Source organism: Triticum aestivum, chromosome 3B (assembly GCF_018294505.1).
Source record: "Triticum aestivum cultivar Chinese Spring chromosome 3B, IWGSC CS RefSeq v2.1, whole genome shotgun sequence".
Lineage (NCBI taxonomy): Eukaryota > Viridiplantae > Streptophyta > Magnoliopsida > Poales > Poaceae > Triticum > Triticum aestivum.
Genome location: NC_057801.1, coordinates 681,713,111 through 681,736,907, shown reverse-complemented (window position 1 = coordinate 681,736,907; position 23,797 = coordinate 681,713,111).

Genomic DNA, 23,797 nt, shown 5'->3' with positions numbered 1-23,797 from the left:
GAAGCCAATCTGACAAACATTTATGTCTGTTTTAAATGTGCTATCTTTATTAACGGAAATTCGAAGAATTTGGAACGACCGCCCCGACAATCCAGGCGTGCGTGGAAACATGTAACAACTACCCAGGAGTTGCATGCACGCCACGTGTCATTCAAATGCGAATCGCCAGGGGCACCTGTGTAATTACGTTGTGTTGTCCCTTTCCTTATAAATGCACATCCCATCGCGGTCAAAAACATTTCTTCCACCTCGCCACCTCCCGAAAACCCTAGCGCCATTGCTAGCACTCGACGATGCCGGCGACGAAGCGCTTAGCTGCCGCGACTTCTCTGACGCCATCCTCACGCCGGCTGCGGACCTCATCTTCTCCGCCGCGGCCGTAGCTGTCTCTCGTCGCCAAGTTAGGGCACGAGAGATTGAACTGCTCGGCCTCAACTTCCCCTCCGTCTAGCAGTTCTTCCTGTGGTAATTAAAACTCTCTTTTTACTGTCTTTTTGATCCGATATATTCATCCTTCCTTACCAAAAGTAGTTTCTACATCTCCAAAGTTGAATTTGTCTCTCTCTGCATCTCATAATGTGCCTAGTATGTTCACTTATGCTTCATTACAAGTTAGATTCATCACTTGTACTTATTCCTAGATTTGTACAACTCTGGAACCAACTCACATCAAATAAGTGAATGTCTTCGCGTTATGAGGTCAATGTCTTCAAACTGATTTATCTTCAAAATCATCTGAGAATGCATATGACCTCTTCCCCTTCCCTCGCATCTCTAATGCTGTCACAGGTACATGTCCATGGGATAATCCCTTGGTTCTCATAGTCTGCATTCATTTGCAGAATTCTTGCAGAGTCACATCAATTCACCTAAAGCAAGTTCTTGTCTGACTGGCCGCAAGAAGCCTTTGCAAGTTTTGAAGCCTTTCAGGTTAAGCTTCATGGCTACTGAGAAACCAGCAAGAAAGGGTGGCAGAAAGCATCATGGGAACACTTCCAAGGATTTGCCTCCAGATTTGCATGAGCTTTACAAAACAGACCCTGAGGAAACCTATACTAGTCGCAAGAATCGCATCAAATGGATTCGAAGATACTGGGCTGAAGAATGGTTCAAGTACCGATTTGTCACTCAAGAATATGCTGAGAAGAATGCCATCAAGCGACCCTGGGGAGATATTCTGTATAAAAATCTTTAACCCAGAACCCAAGCTGAAGCCATTGAGCAAGGCTTCTATCTTTGCATGGTTCGCGGACCAGAGCCAGAGAATGCTGACCCTTCTTCTCTGTTGTGGTGTCGCGAAGACCATCTCTTCAATCGCAATTACCAGTTCGCCAAACACTCAGCCGTGCAGAACAAAAAGGATTTTGGACTTGACTTCAACCCTGGTTCGTCCTCTCCACGGGATGATGACACCCGTGAAGCCAATGAGAATAGGATCGGTCCCTTCTACAACTTTGAAGGCCTCCTCGCTCACATCACTGTACAAGGTGCAAATGTGGATCATACTGATGATGGTGCTGACACTGATGAAGCTCCAGCTCCTACTCCTAAGCCAAAGAAGCAGAAGAAAGCTAAGGCTTCCAAACCCACTGCTGAACCAAAGGCTTCTCGAGTGAAGCCATTGGCAACTGCACCTCCTGCTCCAAGCAACGCCTCTGAAGATCTCTCTCGCGTCTCCAAGAAGTGTGAGAAGCCACAGAAGAAACCTGTTCAGAGACACAGTCAAGCACTGACACCAGCTGCCGTTCTGAGGAACGAATCTAAAGCCATTGATTTGTCTTCAGACGAAGAATTTGGTGAGGATGCTCTTGAGAAGTTGATCAAGAGCAAGCAAGAGGCAGAGATCTTCAATGATCTGCCCCTCTTTGATGTGAATATCTTACACAATTTCATTGATGAATGGTTCGACAATCAAGATCTCAGCTTTGATGATCTTCAACTCCCCATTGGCATCAGCGTCGCCTTCCAAGGCGCAATTGCTCCTGAGCTGGCTCTGGCCCAGCGAATTGTTGAACTGAAACACAAGATTGATTTTGAGAAGGAACAGTTCAAGAAGCATGTCGCCAAGCTGAGTGTGGCTGATGTCCAGAAATTCACGGTGATGCTCAATGACCTCAAGGAGGCGTTTCGCAAGAAACATGAGCAAGCCAAAGTCTCAAGAGAACGAATGAAGATTCTTGCTGCCAAGTGTGTTCAGGCTTAAAATGAAGCTGAAAAGCGCAAGGCACTTGGGCGTCCTAGTATAGACCCCAAGATGGCTGCCAAGCAAAAGAAGAAGTCTGTTGTGGCCCCAACTGATGCTACACGACGGGAAGAACCTCACATTGTCTTCCCTGCCAGCATGACAGGCTCGAAGCCTAAGGTCTCCACAGTGGCTTCAGATCAGCAGAAGACCAAGGCAGCTGAAGCAGAAGCCAGAAAGCGCAAAATCAAGCGCACTACTGATGATGCACCACCCCCAAAGAAGAGAAAGACTAAGAAGAGAGATCGGGCTGCTCCCAGAGAGCCCCTAGTTGTTGAACCCATTGCTTATGCTCCCCCTCCATCCGACAATCAAGAGTGTCAGTTGATTGTACCTGAGCCTGCTTCCACAGAGGCTCCTGAAGAACAAGAAGTTCCAGTCATCGATCCCATCACGACTGAAGACATTGGTCCCCAAGACAATGTAGAAGATGATGAAGTCCTTCCTCAGATTCAGAACCCCACAGTATCATCGCCTGTTCACACGAATAGCAAACTCATCAGTATTGGTCGTCCTTTAACGCCAATCACGCAGGATGCTTCATGGGCTGATCGCCCCCAACCAGCTACCCCAGTTCAAGACTCCCCAAGTACACCTCATCTAACACCAACGCAAGGTACCAGTCCAATTGTCAATGACGACAATTACATGGAGACCACACCATCACCGAAAGCGGCGCCCGTGTTTCAACGGCTTCGCAAAGGCCTGAGGCCTTCGGTCTCCATGACGACTATCAGGAAGAGGATTCACACCAATCCAGCTCAGCGGCATGTCAAGTGTTTCCTGAAGACAATCCTTCTGTGATGGTTCCTGTGCCCAAAGCTAATGCTTCTGAAGAGATTTCGGCTGCAGCAGCCGATGAAAGACAAGAAGAACATGTTGCCACACCCCCCACAAATCAAGAAGTTGTTCTCGAGGAGAACGTATCTGTGCCAGACCCTCCAGCTACACAATTGGAGGTTGAGAATACTGAGGCGGCCACCAACAACGCCACTGAAGCCAATGACGTTGTCATGGCTGAAGCCAATGTGGCGCCTCAAGTCAATACAGTGAATGAAGCCAATGTTGCACCTGCATCCAATGTGCAGCCTAAAGCCAATGCAAATGCCACTGCTCATGTTCCGCCTCCAAGGCCACACACAATTGAGCATGCATTCTACCAAGGCGAGCTTGTTCCTGTAAGATGGCCAATTCTTGTTCCTCCGCCTGCTCCTGGACCACAATTTGACTACCATGTGGAGCATAGGCCTCAGGTTCAGAAGCCAAAACCAAGACTGCCAAGATTCCCAGGTTCTGCATCAGCACCAGGCTCATTCAATGTCAACTGCTTCATTGCACACAACACCTTCTTCGATACTGGCAAGAACCCATATTCCAAGCCAAGAATCTCATCAGATCGGTTCTGGAGCTACCAGCAGCACAGCTACTACTCCTGCATTCTATACAATCAGGAGCGCATATTTCCTCATATGCATCTAGACACTGAAGCCATTACTGGTCTGCCCTGCCTTGAAGAAGCCCTAGACTGCTTTCGTGATGCTTGTCTTCTAGAGTTTGTCACTGACAAGGAACATTGGAATGAAGAGCTTCTACTGCCATTCTATGCAACCCTCCACATTCGCGGCTACAACAGGGATACAACGACAAGGGTCCTTGAGTGGATGACGGGCAACGTTCATCATGAAGCCAAAGCCTTTGATCTCATTGAGCTTACCGGTCTCTCCACTCCAGGCGAACTATATGAACCAGGTTGTCAGCTTCACCGTGATGCATTGGAGAGCATCTTTCAGAAGCCTGAGCCCAACATGAGCCAGATGCTTAGTATGATGAAGCCACTGCCCTCGGATGCTGAGTATCCCAAGGAATTCCTTGTTGAAGACCTTGAGTATCTGCCACGCACTATCTATCATATCATTCGGCGAACTCTATGGCCGATCAAGGGGCATTCCTCCTCAGCAAAGCTTGAAGGTGCAATGAAGACATTGGTCTTCTACATACTCAATGGCAAAAGCTTCAATGCTCAAGATTTCTTCATTCGCTAGTTTGTTGCATCTGGGTCTGACATTTTTGGTCTGAAATTTTATGCTCCTTGGGTTATGCGTCTGATCAAGCTGCACTCTGTTGTTGACTATCAGCCCTCTGCACGCAACCATATTATTTTCCTGCCAGAGGTTGATATGTCCGTCGAAGCCATTTACCTAGAGCCTGCCAAGGAAGCGCTATATCTTCACAATGGAGATCATCAGAGTTTCTCTCAGGATGTTGAAGGTGTTCAGGCTGCTTCGCGTGTCTATCCGTTGGCCGGCAACACTCGCCGTGCACGTACTGAAGCCACAGAAAGCACCATTGCGCCAAGGTCTCGCAAGCGATCCCGTCTACTCAATGACCGAGAGCTTCTTGTGGCCCTACATCAGAAACAAGACAATCATCACTTCTGGCTGAAACAACAAATGCAAAGCCTCTTGGTGGATGTCAATCGCATTCGCAATCTTGCCACCAAGAACGCGTTTGTCACTCATGAAACCTGTCGGAGGACTTGGAAGGGTTTGACACTACTCAGTGTTGAAGCTGATCTTCAAGACGATGGCTTCACCGAAAGATTCAAGTTTGATTCCACTCCTCCAAGGAATGTTGTTTTATGTCAAACCCCGTCTCTTGAAGATTCAGAGTACTCTTCGTCCGCAGCTACAGTACATGCCAGAGTTATTGATGAAGCCGATGATGCTACTTCAACACCACCGACATCAGCGCGTATCAACACTGCACCGAGTTCTTCTGCACCACCAAACCTACACGTCAACCCTGCTGCTTCACCTACTCCTCAAGGGAACGAGTAGAGCCTATGTCTTCAAACTTTTTTGGTCCTTACTGACAAAAGGGGGAGAAGCATGGGTTGATAGTCTTCAAGCGGGTCCTGATGGGTGGTTGACATACTTTTTGCCTAGTGCTTACAACTCTCGATTTGCTACATTTGGTTATTTGAGTTGTAACACTTAAACTTGATGGTCGTCTGCTATTTTTTCTGCTACTTCGTGTGATGTGACGATAAATTCCGCATATACTATGATAAATCCCGCATGAACTCATTCTGCAGACGTCCATTTGTCATTATGCATATCATTATTCATGTATATCTGTTTATGCATGATGTATTGTCTTCATACGGTGAAGAGGATCTCCACAAATACAACCTGCCATGTGCATTTGCATTCCAATGCAAAACATATATAATGCACATCTTCAGGGGGAGCCTTTTTTCCATCTATGAAGACAATATATTAATCCTTACAATTTCAGATACTTTTATCCCCGTTGAAAACTTCAACCAGTTTGTCATCAATCACCAAAAAGGGGGAGATTGTAAGTGCATCTGGTGCCAGCCCTAGTTGGTTTTGGAGTATTGACGACAAACCTGGTTGAGGGACTAATGTGTTTGTGAGAATCGCAGGATAACACAGGTAGTAGTCCCTCATTGATTCGGTTTACCTACCGGAGATGACCCCTAAAAATGTGTGAAGACATTGACCCCTAAAAATGTGTTCTGAGCATCCAAGAGTCATTGTGAATTGCCGGTGAACGAAGTCTGTGAAGGTTTGGGAGTCTACCTTGAAGACTTACCAGAGTGATTGGGGGGGGGACTAGGTGTCCTTAGCTCAAGGGGAATAAGGTGAAGACGCGGTCTTCTGAGTTAAATCTCAGCCTCCCTAACCAGACATACAGTTGTCACAGCAACTGGAACTGGTCGAACAAACCACTGTCTTCCTGAAGCTACTGGTTCTATCTCTCACTTCTCTTTACTTATAGTTTGTCTTCGTGAAGTCATTGCCTGCTTGCATAATCTGTTTGACATCACTGTTTGACTACTTGTCCTGATTGTCTTCATACTATCTTCCACCCTGATCCTTACTACCTAGCTGCTAATAGTTTTTGTGCTTTCACTTCATTGAATACTTGACTATGGCTTGTCTAGTGTAGTCTACCTTCCGCTGCATACGAATAGTGTTGTTTCTCTTGTTTGTCTTCGAAATTCCCATCTTTTGAAGACTTTCATAAAAATCGCCTATTCAACCCCCCCCCCTCTAGTCGATAACTAGCACTTTCACTTGTCGGCATTCGTGAGGATGTACCTGTTGTTGTTGCAAACGTACTATCTTAACAGACTTTGTCATTCTTGATATTCCCGAGGATGATAGTATGTCTATTATCCTTGGTAGACCCTTCTTAAATACTGCAGGAGCTATTATTGATTGCAACAAAGGCAATGTCACCTTTCATGTTAATGGAAATGAGCATATGGTACATTTTTCGAGGAAGCAAATTCAAGTTCATAGCATAAATACTATTGAGAAAATTACATCAGTTATTATTGGAGGTTTTGAATTTCCTCTCCCTACTGTCAAGAAAAAGTATGATATGTTCATATCCCCGTTGAGGTAACCTAGTGTCACTTCGAAATTTCTCCGGTTCCGTGTTATTCGGAATGAATTTGTTAACAAGACTTGATCAACCTTGTTAGTGGATTCATTTTGATGATCATGAGATGGATGAAACTAGAAGGCACAACCTTTTGTACCCTCTTTTTACTTTCTGTTATTTAAAATAAATAAAGCAAAATTAGTATTATCTGTCTGTTTTCTGAATTATCCGTGCAATAAAAATTATCCCAAAAATAAAAGTGCTCCAAATTACCTGCAAATTTAGTATGATTTTTATGAATTATTTGAGGATTTTAGGCACTGAACACACTGCAGGGGGGTTTGCCACCTGGCCACGAGAGTGGAGGGCGCGCCCACACCCTTTGGGCGCGCCCCCTATCTCGTGGGCCCCTGGTGGACCCCCTCCATTTATGCGAGCACCCGCACACTCCATCTTCTTCCCAAAAAATCCCCATCCAACTCAAGCACGAGTTCTAGCTCATTTTGCTGCGATTTTTGATCTCCTTGCTCAAAGTTCCATTCACAGAACTGCTTTGGGAGATTGTTGCTTGGTATGTGACTCCTCCAATGGTCCAAATAGTTTTTGTTCTAGTGCTTTATTCATTGTAAATCCTTGCTGCCTTGGTGACCCTGTTCTTGAGCTTGCATGTTAAATTTATGAGGTCCCAAGTAATTTTAATGCTTGATATAGGCTCTAGGCACTTGTAGGAGTAGTTTCTATCAATCTTGTTTAGGTTTATTCACTTTATTTTGAAGTTATTAAAGTTTCAGAAATTTTCAAAAAATGTTAGAGATTTTTGAGGGGCTCTTCTATCCAAGGCTCCCAGGAAAAGCAAGCTAAAGAGAAGGAAAAGGCCAAGTATAATCTTCCTCGCATAGCGGAAGTGCGGCCGTGTGAATGGCCATGCGATAATTTCTTGAGAGAAGCTAGAATTCATGAAGATGTTTATTCTTTGATCGAGAATGCAAGCCTCATCGATTTCCTCCTCGGCCAGATCGATCAGTATCTCTTACTTACCAATACTTTCGTGCAAAACTTTTATTATTATCCTAAGAAGTCACCGCCTTCAGTATCATTTCATTTATATGATGAATTCAGAGAAATGTCTTTACGTGATTTTTGCATGGTATGTAAGATACCCTTTGGGGGGAAATTAGAGGAACCACATCCTAGCGATGTGGATGGCTTTGTTAACACTATCACTGTAGGGGATCCAAAGAAAGGTTCTGATGCGAGAATCTCTAGCATACACTTTCCTGCTTTGCGCTATTTTGCCATATTTGCTAGCAGATGCTTGATTGGTCGTGGAAATAGTGGAAACTTCAGTATCCTAGATATTATTATTCTATTACATGCCTTATTTGGTGATAATAGTTTTAGTATGGGTGCCATTATTGCTAAACGTCTAAACCTGAATCGTACAAAAGGCCCCATTTTTGGAGGCATCTATGATGCACGTCTTGCTAAACATTTTGAGATACCTATTAGGCATTATGAGAAAGAGGAAACAACATTGCCTCCTCACCTTTTAGATTACAGGAGCATGGTAGCACATGAGTTTATTGTTCAGAATGATGATAAGATGCTCCTTTACAACTTGAGATTTAATAAGAAACGCAATGAGACTATTATTCTGTCTGCACCTCTGTTGTTTGATTTGACTGCAGATAATTTTCTTGTCACGCCGGAAGTGGTGTATGCTCATCAAGGCCAAGCATCCAATCCAGAGCCTGAGCCCGAGCCGGAACCACCACTGGACCCATATCGTCCATCATCTTATCAGTGGGATCCGGAGGAGATCTCCAACCGGTGGTAGTACGATGACACACCTCAGTACACCGGGGAGAGTAGCCGCTACCCTTGGCATTAGACCAACTTAGGCCAAAAGCCTAAGCTTGGGGGAGTACATATTTCTCACCGACTTTACATTCATGTCCACACACTATTCTAGTCGTCGGTGCTCATACTCTTTCATTGTATTATCCATGCTAGTTTAATTTTCTTTTTTTTCTAGTTTTCTTCTTGTGTGTTTGATAAACTTTAAGAAAAACCAAAAAAATTAGTTAGTTTAATTTCCATGCTTGTAGTAGAAATTAAAATGAAAACCCAAAAAGATTTCTCATTCTTCTTTTACTTGTTGGGAGCTTTCCCGTGTAAATAGTTTTATTTTCTTTTCTTTCCTTTAAGGGGTTGAGAGTAGAAGACCATATTGAAAATGTTTAGTGGCTCTCATATGGATGATTGTTTATTTAACTTAGAGCCCATATTATTTTGTCTTCTCTCTTGAGTTGAATGCTTGCAGATTCCAGCTTAGTCCAATGCACGTGCACTATTATTATTATACACATCGTTCGGTCGTGCGAGTGAAAGGCAATAATGACGATATATGATGGATTGATTGAGATGAGAGAAGCTGGCATGAACTCGACCTCTCTTGTTTTTGTAAATATGATGAGTTCATCATTCCTGATTCAGCTTATTATGAAGTAAACATATTTTCAATGACATTTAGAGGTTATAGTTGCTTGTGCCATGCTTGATTAGCTATGAGTTATAATGGTTTACCTTGCATGCCAGCATGCTATTAGAATGATTATGATGTGGTATGATGGGATGGTATCCTCCTTTGAATGAATTGAGTGAATCGACTTGGCACATGTTCACGCATGTAGTTGAAACAAAATCAACACAGCCTTCATGATATTTATGTTCTTGGTGGATTATATCCTACTCATGCTTGTACTCGGTGTGAATTGATTTTAATGCATGTTTATGACTGTTGTCGCTCTCTTAGTTGGTCGCTTCCCAGTATTTTGCTAGTCTTCACCTGTACTAAGCGGGAATATTGCTTGTGCATCCAAACTCCTTAAACCCCAAAGTTATTTCAATGAGTCCACCATACCTTCCTATATGCGGTATTTACCTGCCGTTCCAAGTAAATTTGTATGTGCCAAACTCCAAACCTTCAAATGAAATTCTGTTTTGTATGCTTGAGCAGCTCATGTCTCCACTAGGGCTGCCTATATCTTCCATTCTAGGTGAGTTATTCTCAAGAGGAGTGGACTCCGCTCCTCATTCATGAGAAAGGGCCGGTAACCGGGATGCCCAGTCCCATGATCCAAAAAGATCAAAGCAAATCAATATAATTAAACAAAACTCCCCCAGGATTGTTGTTAGTTGGAGGCACTCCTTGTTTTGAGCAAGCCATGGATTGATGCTTGTTGGTGGTGGGGGGGTATAAACTTTTACCATTCTGCGTGGGAACTGCCTATAATGCATGTAGTATGGAAGATACAGCCATCTCATAGTTGTTGCATTGACAGTGAAAGTATGTCACCCAAAATATTATTCAATCTCTATTCAAAATCGAGCTCTGGCACCTCTACAAATCCCTGCTTCCCTCTGCGAAGGGCCTATCTATTTACTTTTATGTTGAGTCATCACCTTCTTATTAAAAGGCACCCGCTGGAGAGCACACTGTCATTTGCATTCATTACTGTTGGTTTATATTGGGTATGACTTGACTGGATCTCTTTTACCATGAATTACAATGTTTAGTCAGTCCTTGATCTTTAAAGGTGCTCTGCATTTATGTTTTGCGGTCTCAGAAAGGGCTAGCGAGATACCATTTCATTATATCATGTTATGATTGTTTTGAGAAAGTGTTGTCATCCGAGTTTTATTATTATGGCTCGCTAGCTGATTATGCCATTGATATGAGTAATTGTGAGACCGAGGTGTTATTGTGAGTATGGTTAGTTCATAATACTTGTTGAAACTTGAATGTTGGCTTTACATGTTTATAACAACAAGAGCAAATAGAGTTTGTAAAAGTTTTTCTTTATCACTTTCAGTTTATCAACTGAATTGCTTGAGGACAAGCAAAGGTTTAAGCTTGGGGAGTTGATACGTCTCCAACGTATCTACTTTTCCAAACACTTTTGCCCTTGTTTTGGACTCTAACTTGCACGATTTGAATGGAACTAACCCGGACTGACGTTGTTTTTAGTAGAATTACCATGATGTTGTTTCATGTGTAGAAAACAAAAGTTCTCGGAATGACCTGAAAATCCTCGGAGACAAGTTTCAGAAAATATAAAAAATGCTCGCAAAAGATGAAGACCAGGGGGCCCACACCCTGTCCACGAGGGTGGGGGCGCGCCCACCCCCTTCGGGCGTGCCCCCTGTCTCGTGGGCCTCCTGCAGCTTCGCCGACCTCAACTCCAACTCTATATATTCCGTCTCACGGAGAAAAACATCAGAGAGGAAGTTTCATTGCGTTTTACGATACGGAGCCGCCGCCAAGCCCTAAAACCTCTCGGGAGGGCTGATCTGGAGTCCGTTCAGGGCTCCGGAGAGGGGGATTCGTCGCCATCATCATCATCAACCATCCTCCATCACCAATTTCATGATGCTCACCGCCGTGCGTGAGTAATTCCATCGTAGGCTTGCTGGACGGTGATGGGTTGGATGAGATTTACCTTGTAATCAAGTTAGTTTTGTTAGGGTTTGATCCCTAGTATCCACTATGTTCTGAGATTGATGTTGCTATGACTTTGCTATGCTTAATGCTTGTCACTAGGGCCCAAGTGCCATGATTTCAGATCTGAACCTATTATGTTTTCATCAATATATGTGTGTTCTTGATTCTATCTTGCAAGTCTATAGTCACCTATTATGTGTTATGACCCGACAACCCTGAAGTGACAATAATCGGGATACTTCTCGGTGATGACCGTAGTTTGAGGAGTTCATGTATTCACTATGTGTTAATGCTTTGGTCCGGTTCTCTATTAAAAGGAGGCCTTAATATCCCTTAGTTTCCACTAGGGCCCCGCTGCCACGGGAGGGTAGGACAAAAGATGTCATGCAAGTTCTTTTCCATAAGCACGTATGACTATATTCGGAATAATGCCTACATTACATTGATGAATTGGAGCTAGTTCTGTGTCACCCTATGTTATAGCTATTACATGAGGAATCGCATCCGACATAATTATCCATCACTGATCCATTGCCTACGAGCTTTTCACATGTTGTGCTTCGCTTATTTACTTTTCCATTGCTATTGTTACAATCACTACAAAACCCAAAAATATTACTTTTGCTATCATTACTATCTTTACCTTTACTACTGTTACCATTACTATCATACTACTTTGCTACTAAATACCTTGCGGCAGATACTACGTTATCCATGTGTGGTTGAATTGACAACTCAACTACTAATACTCAAGAATATTCTTTGGCTCCCCTTGTGTCGAATCAATAAATTTGGGTTGAATACTCTACCCTCGAAAGCTGTTGCGATCCCCTGCACTTGTGGGTTATCACGTCGCCACCGTCCGATCCGAGGATCGAGTTTTCACCCGGAGAAGGATGGAAGGGGTAGAAGAACCACGACAGAGCCTGCAAGGAGGACACGACGTCCACGGACATCGTCACCGTCGACTAGTACACAGACTGGGTAGGTGATGTACCTCGATGCTTCAACGCTTCCGCCGCCCCGGTCCATCAACACACGCAGCCATCCCGCCCAAGCGGCCATGGTTGCCTGCCAACATCCGAGCCGTGCAGCCCGCCCATGGCCAACCCACGACTCCCACCGCCAGGGCCGCCGCCCCACCATAAGACCACCCTGTAGCAACCAAAGGCCACAGCTTTGGTCAGATCTGCAACTGCAACCACCTCCAAAATCGCCGGTGGCCATCCTGCCTCGGGAAGGGCCGCGACCATACATCGACCGGGGGAAGGGGAAGGTGGAGAAATGGCCCATGGCCATGACCGACGCCTTGCCGGCTCCAGCTCCCCTAAAACCGAGTTTTGCCCCCGCATCGAAGGCCCAGGGCACCGGGAGGCATCAGCCGCGGCCAGAGGCCGGAGAGGGAGGGTGGCCGAGTTGTCACTGCCGCCACCCAGAGACGTCGCCAGGGGAACCCGCCCGAGCCGAGCGCCACCACCCAGCCGTGAGGGCCCGACTAGGAGGGAGATCCTCACCACCTCCGCTGCCGCGCCGCACCCTCCCCCCCCCACCACCACCACCACCAGAGACAATGGCAAGAGGCCGCCCACGACCCGGTCAGCCATAACCCGCGGCGTCGGACGCGACGCCAAGGCACTGCCGGAAACACCACCACCAACGCCACACCAGCCCGCACCACCGCCATGCCATCCGCCGCCCGACGCCACGCCACCATCACCGGCCTGCTCTGGGGCATCGCCGCGCCACCACACCTGACACCGAGCGCGGCACCCCGCCCGCGAGATCGGATCCGCGCCAACCCCCACGCGCGGGGGATGAGAAGGCCCCGCCGCCGCCAGCGACGGCTGGGCTTCGCCCGGCTGCGCCCTTTGGCGGCGGCGATGAAGGAGGAGGGAGGCGGAGGGGATTTCGGCGGCAGAGATTTGGGGCCCTCCCCGGCGCCTCGCGGGTGGCGGCGGGGGAGGGAGGGAGGGGTGCTATGGGATTTAATCACCCAATTCGAGTGTCTTTGTTAAAGCAGGCATACATGATCGTGTTGGACAAGCCGACATGTATTATTTTGAACTATTCTTATTTTCCTTCCGCCGTATCAGCATTAGCTATTTGCAGTCGTCCCACTAACACGCTCGAAGTAAATGTGCACATTTTTAGAGAAACACTGCCAAAAGAAAACTTCTATGCTGCCATCATCTTTTTTGAGATTGTGAGTTAGTTTGAAGAGCATCAACCTGATGTAAGTATAATATGTTGAATTGCTTATGTTTACTGGTATAAGAGCAACTCTAGCAAACCCGTAAAACCGCGACCTGCAAAACGTGTTTGCATTTTGATGAAGAACTGTTTTGCGGGTCGAAATCGTGCGCAGCAAAGTACGTAGAACCCGTACATGAAACTGCATAATTTGAAAAAAAAACTTTCGCGGGAGAAATTGCAACCAGACTAGTTCATCCCATACTACATGATCATTCATAGTTCATCATCACATACTACATTATCATACATACTACATTCTACTACTACTACTAGAGGAGGGGGGATCTTGCGGCGGCGAGGCCGAGGTCGATATACCAACTCGCGGTCGAGTACAACACGGTGGAGGAGCTCAGTCCTCGTCAGACCTGACGAGATCCATGAACTTCTCCCTCTGCTCCTCGCGGATGCGCTGCCACTCGCCGTCCTTCTCCTTCGCGGCAAGGTTGGTCGCGACCGCCTGCTTGAGGATGAGGTCGTCCAGCTCCTCGTCATGGCGCCGGCGCTCTCCCTCCTCGCACAAGCTCCGTTCGGCAATGGCGGCCGCGACCGCGTCGAAATCGGCCATGAAATCTTCGGGCCCGACGACCCCTCGGCGCTCGATCTCCTCCGACTCCAGCTTGACGGTGACGACCTCGATCTCCTCCGGCTCCTTCGACCACTCCCTATTCACGGGGAGAAGCCTCGCACTGGAAGAGGAAGAGCTCGCCACCGTAGGAAGATCTCGCAGTGGAGGACAAGCCCGCGGCCGAGGAGGGCATACGCCTGTGCCGATAGTCGTACTCTCCTCCATCTCGCAAATGAGGAAGCTCGGCGGCGGCTCAAGGCCCTTGTTCGTCCACTTCCTCATCGCGCGCTTCCTCGCGCCATCCGAGCGGACGCGCCGCTCACGCTCGGGGTCGCCGCCCCCGCCGGAGCTCCATATGCGACCCCACATGGCGGCTGGAGGCGGAAGGGGGCTCACCGGTGGCGAGAAATGTGAGGGGTGGGGGAGTGGGGAATTGCGATGAGACACGGCGGTGGGAGGATAGGGTTTTGACCCGCATATGCCTCGCGAACCCGCAGATATACTGATTCGGGGGGGAGGGGGTTGCGGGCCATGGTAAAAAAATACGGGCCGGGCGAGACAGGCTCTATTCTGGCCAGAAAATTAGGTTGAGCCCGTATACTCGCCGGAATTTTGCGGGTTCGCGACATATACGAGGTCTGCTATAGTTGCTCTAAATAAACCTTTATTTAAGCCTAATATGCTAAGGTCTACAGTTTTAATATGTTTTTTTGCGAGGATAACTTCTGATCTATTTATCAAGTATCACCATCAGTACAAAAAACACTAGAAGTAAAGAAAATATATCTAGGTTCGTAGACCATCTGGCGAACGCCAAAAGTAAAAAAATACTGGAGCGAGCCTAAGGCACCGTCATCTTTGCCCCTCCCTCATCGGAGCCGGGCAAACCTTATTGTAGTAGACAGTCAGAGTCATCGTGTTACGACCCAATAGGACCAATGCACCAGAACAACAACTGCCACCGATGAAGAGAAGCATAGATCAGAAGTATCCAACATGTAGACACACGAACACAGACGAACAAAGATAAGATCCGCACGGATCCACCGAAGACAAATGCCAACCAAATCTTGTGAGATCCGCCAGAGAGAAACCTCCCCACGCCCTTCGACGATGCTAGAAACACCATCGGGACGGAGACAAGGCGGGGAGAACCTTATTCCATCTTCAGAGATCTTCCGCCGCCTCGCAACTCTGAGCAGGACACAAACCCCAACATAACTCTAAAAAACATGAAAAAACAAAGCCCTTCCGCTGGCAAGGGTCGGGATCCCCCACGCCTCCATGGCCCTAAGACCACGGGAGATGATGTAGACCGACGGCGGCACAAGAAACCCTAGCCAAAGGGTTCTCTTTCTTCGCATGGAAGAAAGAAAACAATCTATTATAAGGGGTCTACAATATTACTATGTAATGTTCAAATGTTTAGAATATATGTATGTATTTATGCATTAACTGGCCTTTAACAACGGTAAACCCAAGTTTATTTTTCAAAAAGGAGATTACCCCCCTTCTTTGGACACAACCATTTTATTAAGCAAAACAGGAACAAAGTGCGTAGTTCAATACAAATTAGCAAGCAAAGTTGAACAAAAGGAAAAAATGTCACAACCCACGAAAATAAAGCAAGATGACTAAACACCTATCCTATTATTGGACCGTCACCCAAACCGGTTGTATGTATCATATGCTACCGTCTCCCAGTGGTTACATTTAAACTACATATTGTTCTGATGTACTTTCTTCGTCTCATAATATAATAGCGTTTTTGATACTAGTGAAAAAACACTCTTACTTTATGTGACAGGAGGGAGTACACTAGTAGAAAATAGGGCATACGTTCAGGCCAGATAAGCCCATTAGTCCTGGTTCAGTCACGAACCGGGACCCATGGACCCATTGGTCCCGGTTCGTGAGGCCAGGGGGCCTGGCAGGCCTCGTGGGGGCATTGGTCCAGGTTCGTCTAGTCCCTTTGGTGCCGGTTGGTGGGACGAACCGGGACCAATGGGCCTCGCTCCTGGCCCACCACCATTGATCCCGGTTGGTTCCTTGAACCGGGAACAAAGGTCTGTCTTTAGAACCGGTTCAAGGCACGAACCTGGACCAATGAACCGGCCAGGGGAGAGGGCTTTTGTGTGTAAAACATTGAAAGCAAAAAAGAATTTTCATAAAATAAATATAAAAATCAAAAAAGAAAAGAAAATAAATAAGTAAAATCAAAATAAACTTTAATAAAGTAAAATAAACAAACTTTAATAAAATAAATAAAAATGGCAACAATAAGTATAAACAAAATAAAATAAAATAAGCAAAAAAGAAAGAATTTTCATAAAAGAAAAGAAAATAAATAAGTAGAAACAAAATAAACTTTAATAAATAAGTAACCACAAAATAAAGTTTTATAGATCTCTAGTATTATTGAAACTAAAATTATATAAAATTTATGCAACTAAAATTATCAAAATATTTTCGGTTCAAAACATTAAAAGAAAAAGAATTTTCGTAAAGAAATTTTCTGTTAGAAACTAAAATAACAGAATATGTTTTTGAATGTAATGATAAAACACGGCAATATTAAATAGCAGAAAAAAGAATCACTCAATAATCTATTTTTATAGTAAAGTTATTCAAAAACTAGTGGTTCACACAAATTTAAAAAAATGCAAATTTAAACTGTTCAAATTGGAAAACAAATGGCACTAACAGAAAGTTTATAATTTTTATTACCTAAAAGCAAAAAGAATTACATGAAAAACTAGTAAGTATTTTGCTGTAAGTATAAACAAAATAAAATAAATAAAGCAAAAAAGAAAACAAAAAAATTAAAAAAGTGCCACCTACCTGGCCACCACGGCCTGAATACGACTAGAAACCAACCATGGGCTAGGATTCAGGACCGCAACAGGCCCAGTAGGCCCACAGGCACATCGTGACAGATATTAGGCCCGTAAGCCTGCATTGGAGAGGAGCTCAAGAGGGCAGCGGCAGTGGGCTTTATAAACCACTCCGAGCCCCTCTCAACTAGCGAGGTGGGACTAAACTTTTGACCATGACGCGGGCAGCACCAGGCCTTTGGTCCCGGTTGGTGCCACCAACCGGGATTAAGGGTAGCATTGGTCCCGGTTCGGTGCACCAACCGGGACCAATGCCCCCCTTTAGTCCCGGTTGGTACCACCAACCGGGACCAAAGGCCTCTGCTTCCCGCCCTTTGGGCTGCTGAAAAGAGACCTTTGGTCCCGGTTGGTGACACCAACCAGGACTAAAGGGGCGCATTAGTCCCAGTTGGTGCCACCAATCGGGACCAAAGGTGTGTCTATATAAGCCAACACTTAGGAAAATTTCCCCAACTGCTCCCATTCTCCCCGACGCCGCCAGGCCGCTCGTCGCCGTCGTCGCCGCCCGCTCCTTGTCGCCTTTCGCCCTTGCCGATGCCTCCCCGACGACGCCGAGCTCAACGCTCGGCTACCCCGTCATCGATGCCGTCGCCCCTGCACTGCCCCGAGCTTGCCGTGTTCGCGCCGCCACCGCGCCCCTGCCCTACCCCGAGATCATCGTGTCCGCGCCGCCCCGTGCCCCTGCCCTGCCCCGAGCTCACCGTCGACGCGCTGCCACGCGCCCGTGCCTTGCCCCGATGGTGCCGCCGCCCCTCCCCGTTCGTTCCGGCGGCTCCTATCATGTGCAGATTTTGTTGATATATGCTTTTTTGTTCATATATATATGATGTATGTTTTTTTGTTCATATATATAGATGATGTAAGCTTTTTTAGATTATATGTATATGTGTGATTATATGTATGTGTGTATATATGATTATATGTCCTGTTTTTTTTCAGATTCTTTGTTCATATATATGATGATTTGTTTTTTGCATTATTATAAAAATGTATATATGTATGTATGTTCTCTGTGTATATATGTTCATATATGCAAAAGTTACATTTTAGAGGAGAATAAAATAAGAAGAGGGAAAAAACAAAAAAAGGGGGGGTTGGGAGTCGATATACCCCCTCCCCGATAACTTTGACATGAGGGGGTGGGGGTTCATATGATGTTTTTTGTGCATATGATATTCTTTTCATATATGTATTAATTTTCTTATTTAGGTTGTTAATTAGTAGATATTTATTTTAGGTTAGTGCGTAGGTTAGTGTAGAGGAAAAGGTAAAATAAGGAAAAGGAAGAAAAGAGGAAGAAGAAGAAAAAGGAGTGGAAAAAGGGAAATAAGAAGAGTAAGAAGGAGAAGAAGAAAGGAGAAGAAGAGGAGAGGAAGATGAGGAGAAATAAATAAGAAGAGAAAAAAATGAAAAAAAGAGGACAAGAAGAAAGGAATAGAAGAGAAGAAGAAAAAAATAGTAATTCCTATTTTTTTTCTTCTTCACCTCTATTCCTTTCTTCTTCTCCTCTTTTTTTTCTTCTTTTTTTTCTTCAATCTTCTCCTCTATTCCTTTCTTCTTCTCCTCTTTTTTTTTCTTCTTCTTATTATTTTTTATCGGGTATGTCGTTGTCGATATACCACCTCCCCGATAACTTCGACATGAGGGGGGGCGAGGGTTCCAGGGTCGAGGGTCGTCGAGAAGTCAAGGATCGCCGAGGGTTACTTTTGCCTAATGATGAAGACATAGTTTTGTTGAATCCTTTGACACTAGACCCTAGAAGCGCTGTCGAGGCCACCCAAATTTACCAAGTTAAAAGAGCGTTGTCGTCGAGGCCACCCCGAACCCTTGAAGCGTTGCCGAGGCCACCCCAAACCCTAGAGAAGCGTCGAGGCCACTAATTAATATAATTCCTTGTTGAGATTAGCTATAGCTAGGTCTAAGTTTGCCACATATATCCATCTGTCATGTTTGTATAATAATTGTCATGTTGTAATATTTGCAGAAACTATGGAGCACGGCCGAGACGAGGAAGCAGAACGGGTGTTGGGGGACATAATCGCAGGCGGAGGTGATGTCATGTCGTATCTCAATGAAACTGATGGTCTAGGAGGAGAGGGTGAAGCAGGCTACGGTTATCGAACAACGGAGGAGGAAGGACATGATTATGATGGCTCCGGTGACCGAATGCCGGTGCAAGAAGGAGACCGTGATGACGGCTCCGATGACCGAACAGAGTCTGGCCAGGTATATATATTAATTAAGCCTGTGTTGACTAGCTAATTGATGCATTCATTGTTTTGGTATCTACACATATTAACTCTCGTCTTTCTTCTTTTTTCTAGCCCTCTAGATGGAGCACAACTTCGGTAAAGAGACGAGGCCCGAAGAAAAAGTTGCGCTCGGATGAAAGGTTCACGATCACAGCAATCGCGCGCGATGGCCAACCGATTGAACCCCTCTGGACCAAGCACGCATTTACTGCTCAGTGCGGGGTTCTTGTTAGGGACATGATCCCGATCAGCATCGAGCTATGGAATCAGTCTAAGAAGGAAGAGCTTCAAGTTTCTTTTGTCGAAGATGCACAGAAAGAGGATCTTTGGAATGCGCTGAAGGTAAATTTCACCCTACCGGAAGAGGAGGATCCGGAGAATCCCGTTATAGAGCCATTGATCAAGTCATGTGCTCTCAAGAAGATGACAGATCTATTCAAGAGGTGGAAGAATGAGCTGAAAGCAAAGTTTGTCAACAAAAAAAGACAACAGAATTCATCGGCCGGTATGAGAAGCTCAGAGATCAATGGGACGCATTTGTGGCCGACAAGACATTAGAGAGGAGTAAGAAGATGTCAGCGACAAACAAGATAAATGTTGTGAAGAAGGAGCATCACCATCGCATGGGGTCAGGTGGATACCTCAAAGCCCGACCGTTGTGGGCCAAGGCTGAGAACGACCTGCTTGCTAAAGGGGTCGAACCAGAGACATTGAACTGGCGAGACCGTCCAAGGACTTGGTTCTTCGGGGTTGGTGGAACCTTGGACCCTGTAACAGGGAAGTGAGTTTGGATGAGCGAGCAACTGCGAATACCCGTCACGAAGCTTCGGGACTATATCGCTGCAGCGCAGGAAGGGAGGTTCGTTCCAGATAGAGAGAAGGCTGAGATCACAATGGCCCTCAGGAATCATGAGCACCCTGGACGGACACGAGGCATGCCAGGCTCCGTTCCGTGGAAGGTTGGGTTTCCGGATGCAGATGATTACAAATGCCAAGAGAGGAGGAGGAAAGTGGAGCAGAGCGAACTGCAGGAGCTGCACGCAAGGGTACGGAAGCTAGAGGAACGAGAAGCAGTTCGAAGCAAGCGACCTGCCGAAGCTACCACCAAAGCTACCCCGCCATCTCAGCAGAGAAGCAGCGTGGCTTCCACCAAGCTGCTTCAGCTGGAGACTGTCTTCACGGATCCTGCTAGCTACCATGTGGATGCTATCACGGAGTCTCAACATTGCCACCTTATGACGCAATGGCAGAACTACAAAGTCAAGGTGGTTGTCGGCTCTGTTCGACCTACTGAACCCGGCGCAACTTTTCACTGTCGTCCAATTCCAGAAGGATATGCTAGGGTGATGGTGGACGAAATAACGGAGGGATTTGAGGAGCTCGTGCTTGACCACCCTACCTGTGAAGGGGAGACTAGGCTGAGTTCTGCTCTGAAGACTCCATGCCTATGGCGGAAGGAGCTCATCAACCTTCCGTACTGGACGCCTCCGCCTCCTCCTCCTCCCCCGGCGAGTCAGGGCACTTTGCCTCCTCCTCCGTCTGCTCCTCCGGTGAGTGATCAGGGCACTCTGCCTCCTTCTCTAGCGTGTGGCGGCACTCCGCCTCCTTCTCCGCCTACATCGGCGCGCCCGACCAGCCAGCCTCCTCCTTCTCTGCCTCGTCAGCAAGGGCGGAAGAGATCCGCCGCCGCTCCGGCTGCTCTAGCGCGTCGTAGTCCTTCTCCTCCGCCTTGTAAGCAACGAGAGAAGATTGCCGCAGCCGCTCGGCCTGCTCTGGCGTCTAGCAGTACAACCAAAGGAGGGAGGCAATACAGATTCAGTCCATCTCTCAAGACTCCAGAGAAGTTACCATACGAGATGACCGCACAAGAAAACGAGGAGATCTGTCAAGCCCAAGTGAAGGACTACTTTGAAACGAAAATAGCTAAGAGACATCCACCTTCGGAGGAGAAGATAGATCCAGTGAAAGCGAAGCGCACTTTGGATGCCCTGCAGCGACCACCACCATCTCCGCCGCAAACCAACTATGAGCACATTACTGAAAAGACATATAAGGAAGCGAAGCGGTCGGGAAGTACTTGCAGTGACAAAAGGTTACAAGAATGAAGAAGTGGGAAAAAAATTGCCCAGCTCGGCGAATAAGAGAACCAATCGTGCCCCCCGCTCAAGGTGTCTAGTGATATCGTCGCTAATCTTCCAGGGATGTTGCCCGGTACCAATCCTGTAGATTAGCTGCCCGACGATGCACATTTTGATACAATGGAGGTGGACAAATTCAAATACGAGTACGGGAAGCCTCTCACTACACTAACAACGATGATGCGAAGATTCCATGATTGGTACATGGAAACCTGCAGAAAGTCTGGGACGAAGAAAATCGATACTTTGATGCTGAAAGTTAAAGAGGATCATCATGACCTCGTTGGAATTGAGGAGTTGTCTATTCCATTTGAGGAGTTCTTCCAGTTTTTCAATCAAAAGGCCCTTGATAAATAAACGGTCACTTGCTACTATCTGTAAGTACTACTTCTGTCATTAAGTATCTCTATATAGCTTAGCTCTTTCATTGCATGTATATATAATTATTGTCACTATATTATGCAGATTGAAAATCATCGAATGCACAAAACCTGAAATGTATGATATTGGGTTCATTAACACAAATCTCATAGATGAATTTAGGGTTACATTTCATGCCAAAGAAACCGAGGACAACTTGCTACGATCATTGGTAATAAATCAAAACAAAGATACAATACTCTTTCCTTACAACTTCAAGTGAGTGTTACTATCTTGTGCATATTCAGTTTCCCTTAATTATTACTCGAGGTTATAGTAATTAATGCAATTGATGAGTTATGCATGCGTGCGCAGGTTCCACTATATTTTCCTAGAGATTAAGCTTGAGCAGGGACTAGTAAACGTCTTAGACTCGAGACAAAAAGATCCCGAGGACTATGCGGACATGTCTAAAATGCTCGAGAAGTTGAATCGATCATTATCGCACCATATCGGCAACTTTGTTCATTTCATGATACCAACTAATTGTTTTCTTTGTCTTGCAGGGTTTGGAAAGTATTCACCGCACAAGTTTCGGGACTGCCGCGGGAACTGCGATGGAAATACCCGAAAGTAAGTACTACTAGCTAGCTAGTTCCGCGCATATCCCGTTGATTCTAGCTACTTTCATCAATGTCCATTTATAATTCTTCATTATCAGTTTGATTGACCTCTATTTCTCGTAAAGTGCTTGTGGCAGGAAGCCGGGAATAATTATTGTGGATACTACGTCTGCGAGTTCATCTACAACGCGACGGCCATGAATAGACGGGGCTACTCTAAAAGACAATATGAAGTGCGTCGGATAGATATACGAAAACTTGTTGTTCGACCAATCTCTCGGAGAAGGAGAGGTCGATCACTTCTGTATATGTTCATGACGATTTTCTATACTTAATAGTTTCCTTCATTTGCTTACTAGCTAGCTAGCGTGTCGAGTCCTCTCTATACATAGCGTCGGCCAAGCACGGAGATAAGAAAGGACACTTCTCTCTATTAGCTAGCTAACACAATACAAAACCCCTAAATTAACCCTACAAAACCCCCCACCCCCCCCCCCCACCCCCTTCAGAAAAAAAACAAAAAATGCAGCACCTGAAATGCTGACACGTGGAAGCCTTTTGGTCCCGGTTGGTGGCACCAACCGGAACAAAAGGCCCCCCTGACTGGGCAAGCGGCGGCGGCCACGTGGAGCCCCCATCTGTCCTGGTTCCTGGGCGAACCGAGACTAAAGGGACAGTGCTTTAGTAACGACCCTTTAGTCCCGGTTCGTGAACAGGGACAAATGGCCCCCACGAACCGGGTCGAATGGGGGCTTTTCTACTAGTGGTATAAGTTTCTCCGATTGAGAAAATAACTATAGCTTATGAAAGTAGATACAACATAGCAAAGGGAAATGCTTAGAGCATCTCCAGCCGTTGGCCCCCTCAGGACGCCTAAAAATCGCCCCCTGGGGGCGAGCCGGCGCAAAAAATGGGCCTGGGGCTGAGTTGGTCCCCAGCCGCCGCCCCAGGCGCGTTAAAAAAATATGTATATATAGCAAATTTAGACAAAGTTCGGCTAAAATACGACAAATTTCGGCAAACTTGGGCATATATTAGACATGTTCGCGGATTTTCATTACATACATAGCAAACATATAACTAATCTAAAAAAACTGGCTGAATGCCGAGTAGTCACCGTCGCCGCCGCCATCGTCGGCCTTCTCCTCCTTGACGCGGGTGCCCCTGCTGGACCCCTTGCTGGCGTCGCCATGGCGGACTGGTGGCGGCGGTGGCGCGGTGTCGTCGTCGCTGTCGTCGATGACGATGACTCCTCCATCGTCGCGGCCTCGATGGCATTGCGTGAAGCGCCGCAGGGCAGTGCACTGGCGCTCCCTCGCCATCTTCAGGGAGTCCTGGCGTGCCCATTCAAGGGCCACGTCATCGTCGAGCTCGACCTCGCATGGCTCTGTTTTCACGACGGTGAGACCCGGCTCCGTCTTCACCGGCGCAAGCCCTGGCTCCGTCTTCACCGGCGCGAGCCCCGGCTCCATCTTTGGCTTGATGAAGCGCGGAGGAGGAGCCGACGAGGAGGCGCGCCGGCCTCCCTTGTTGATGACGATGCCGGCGCT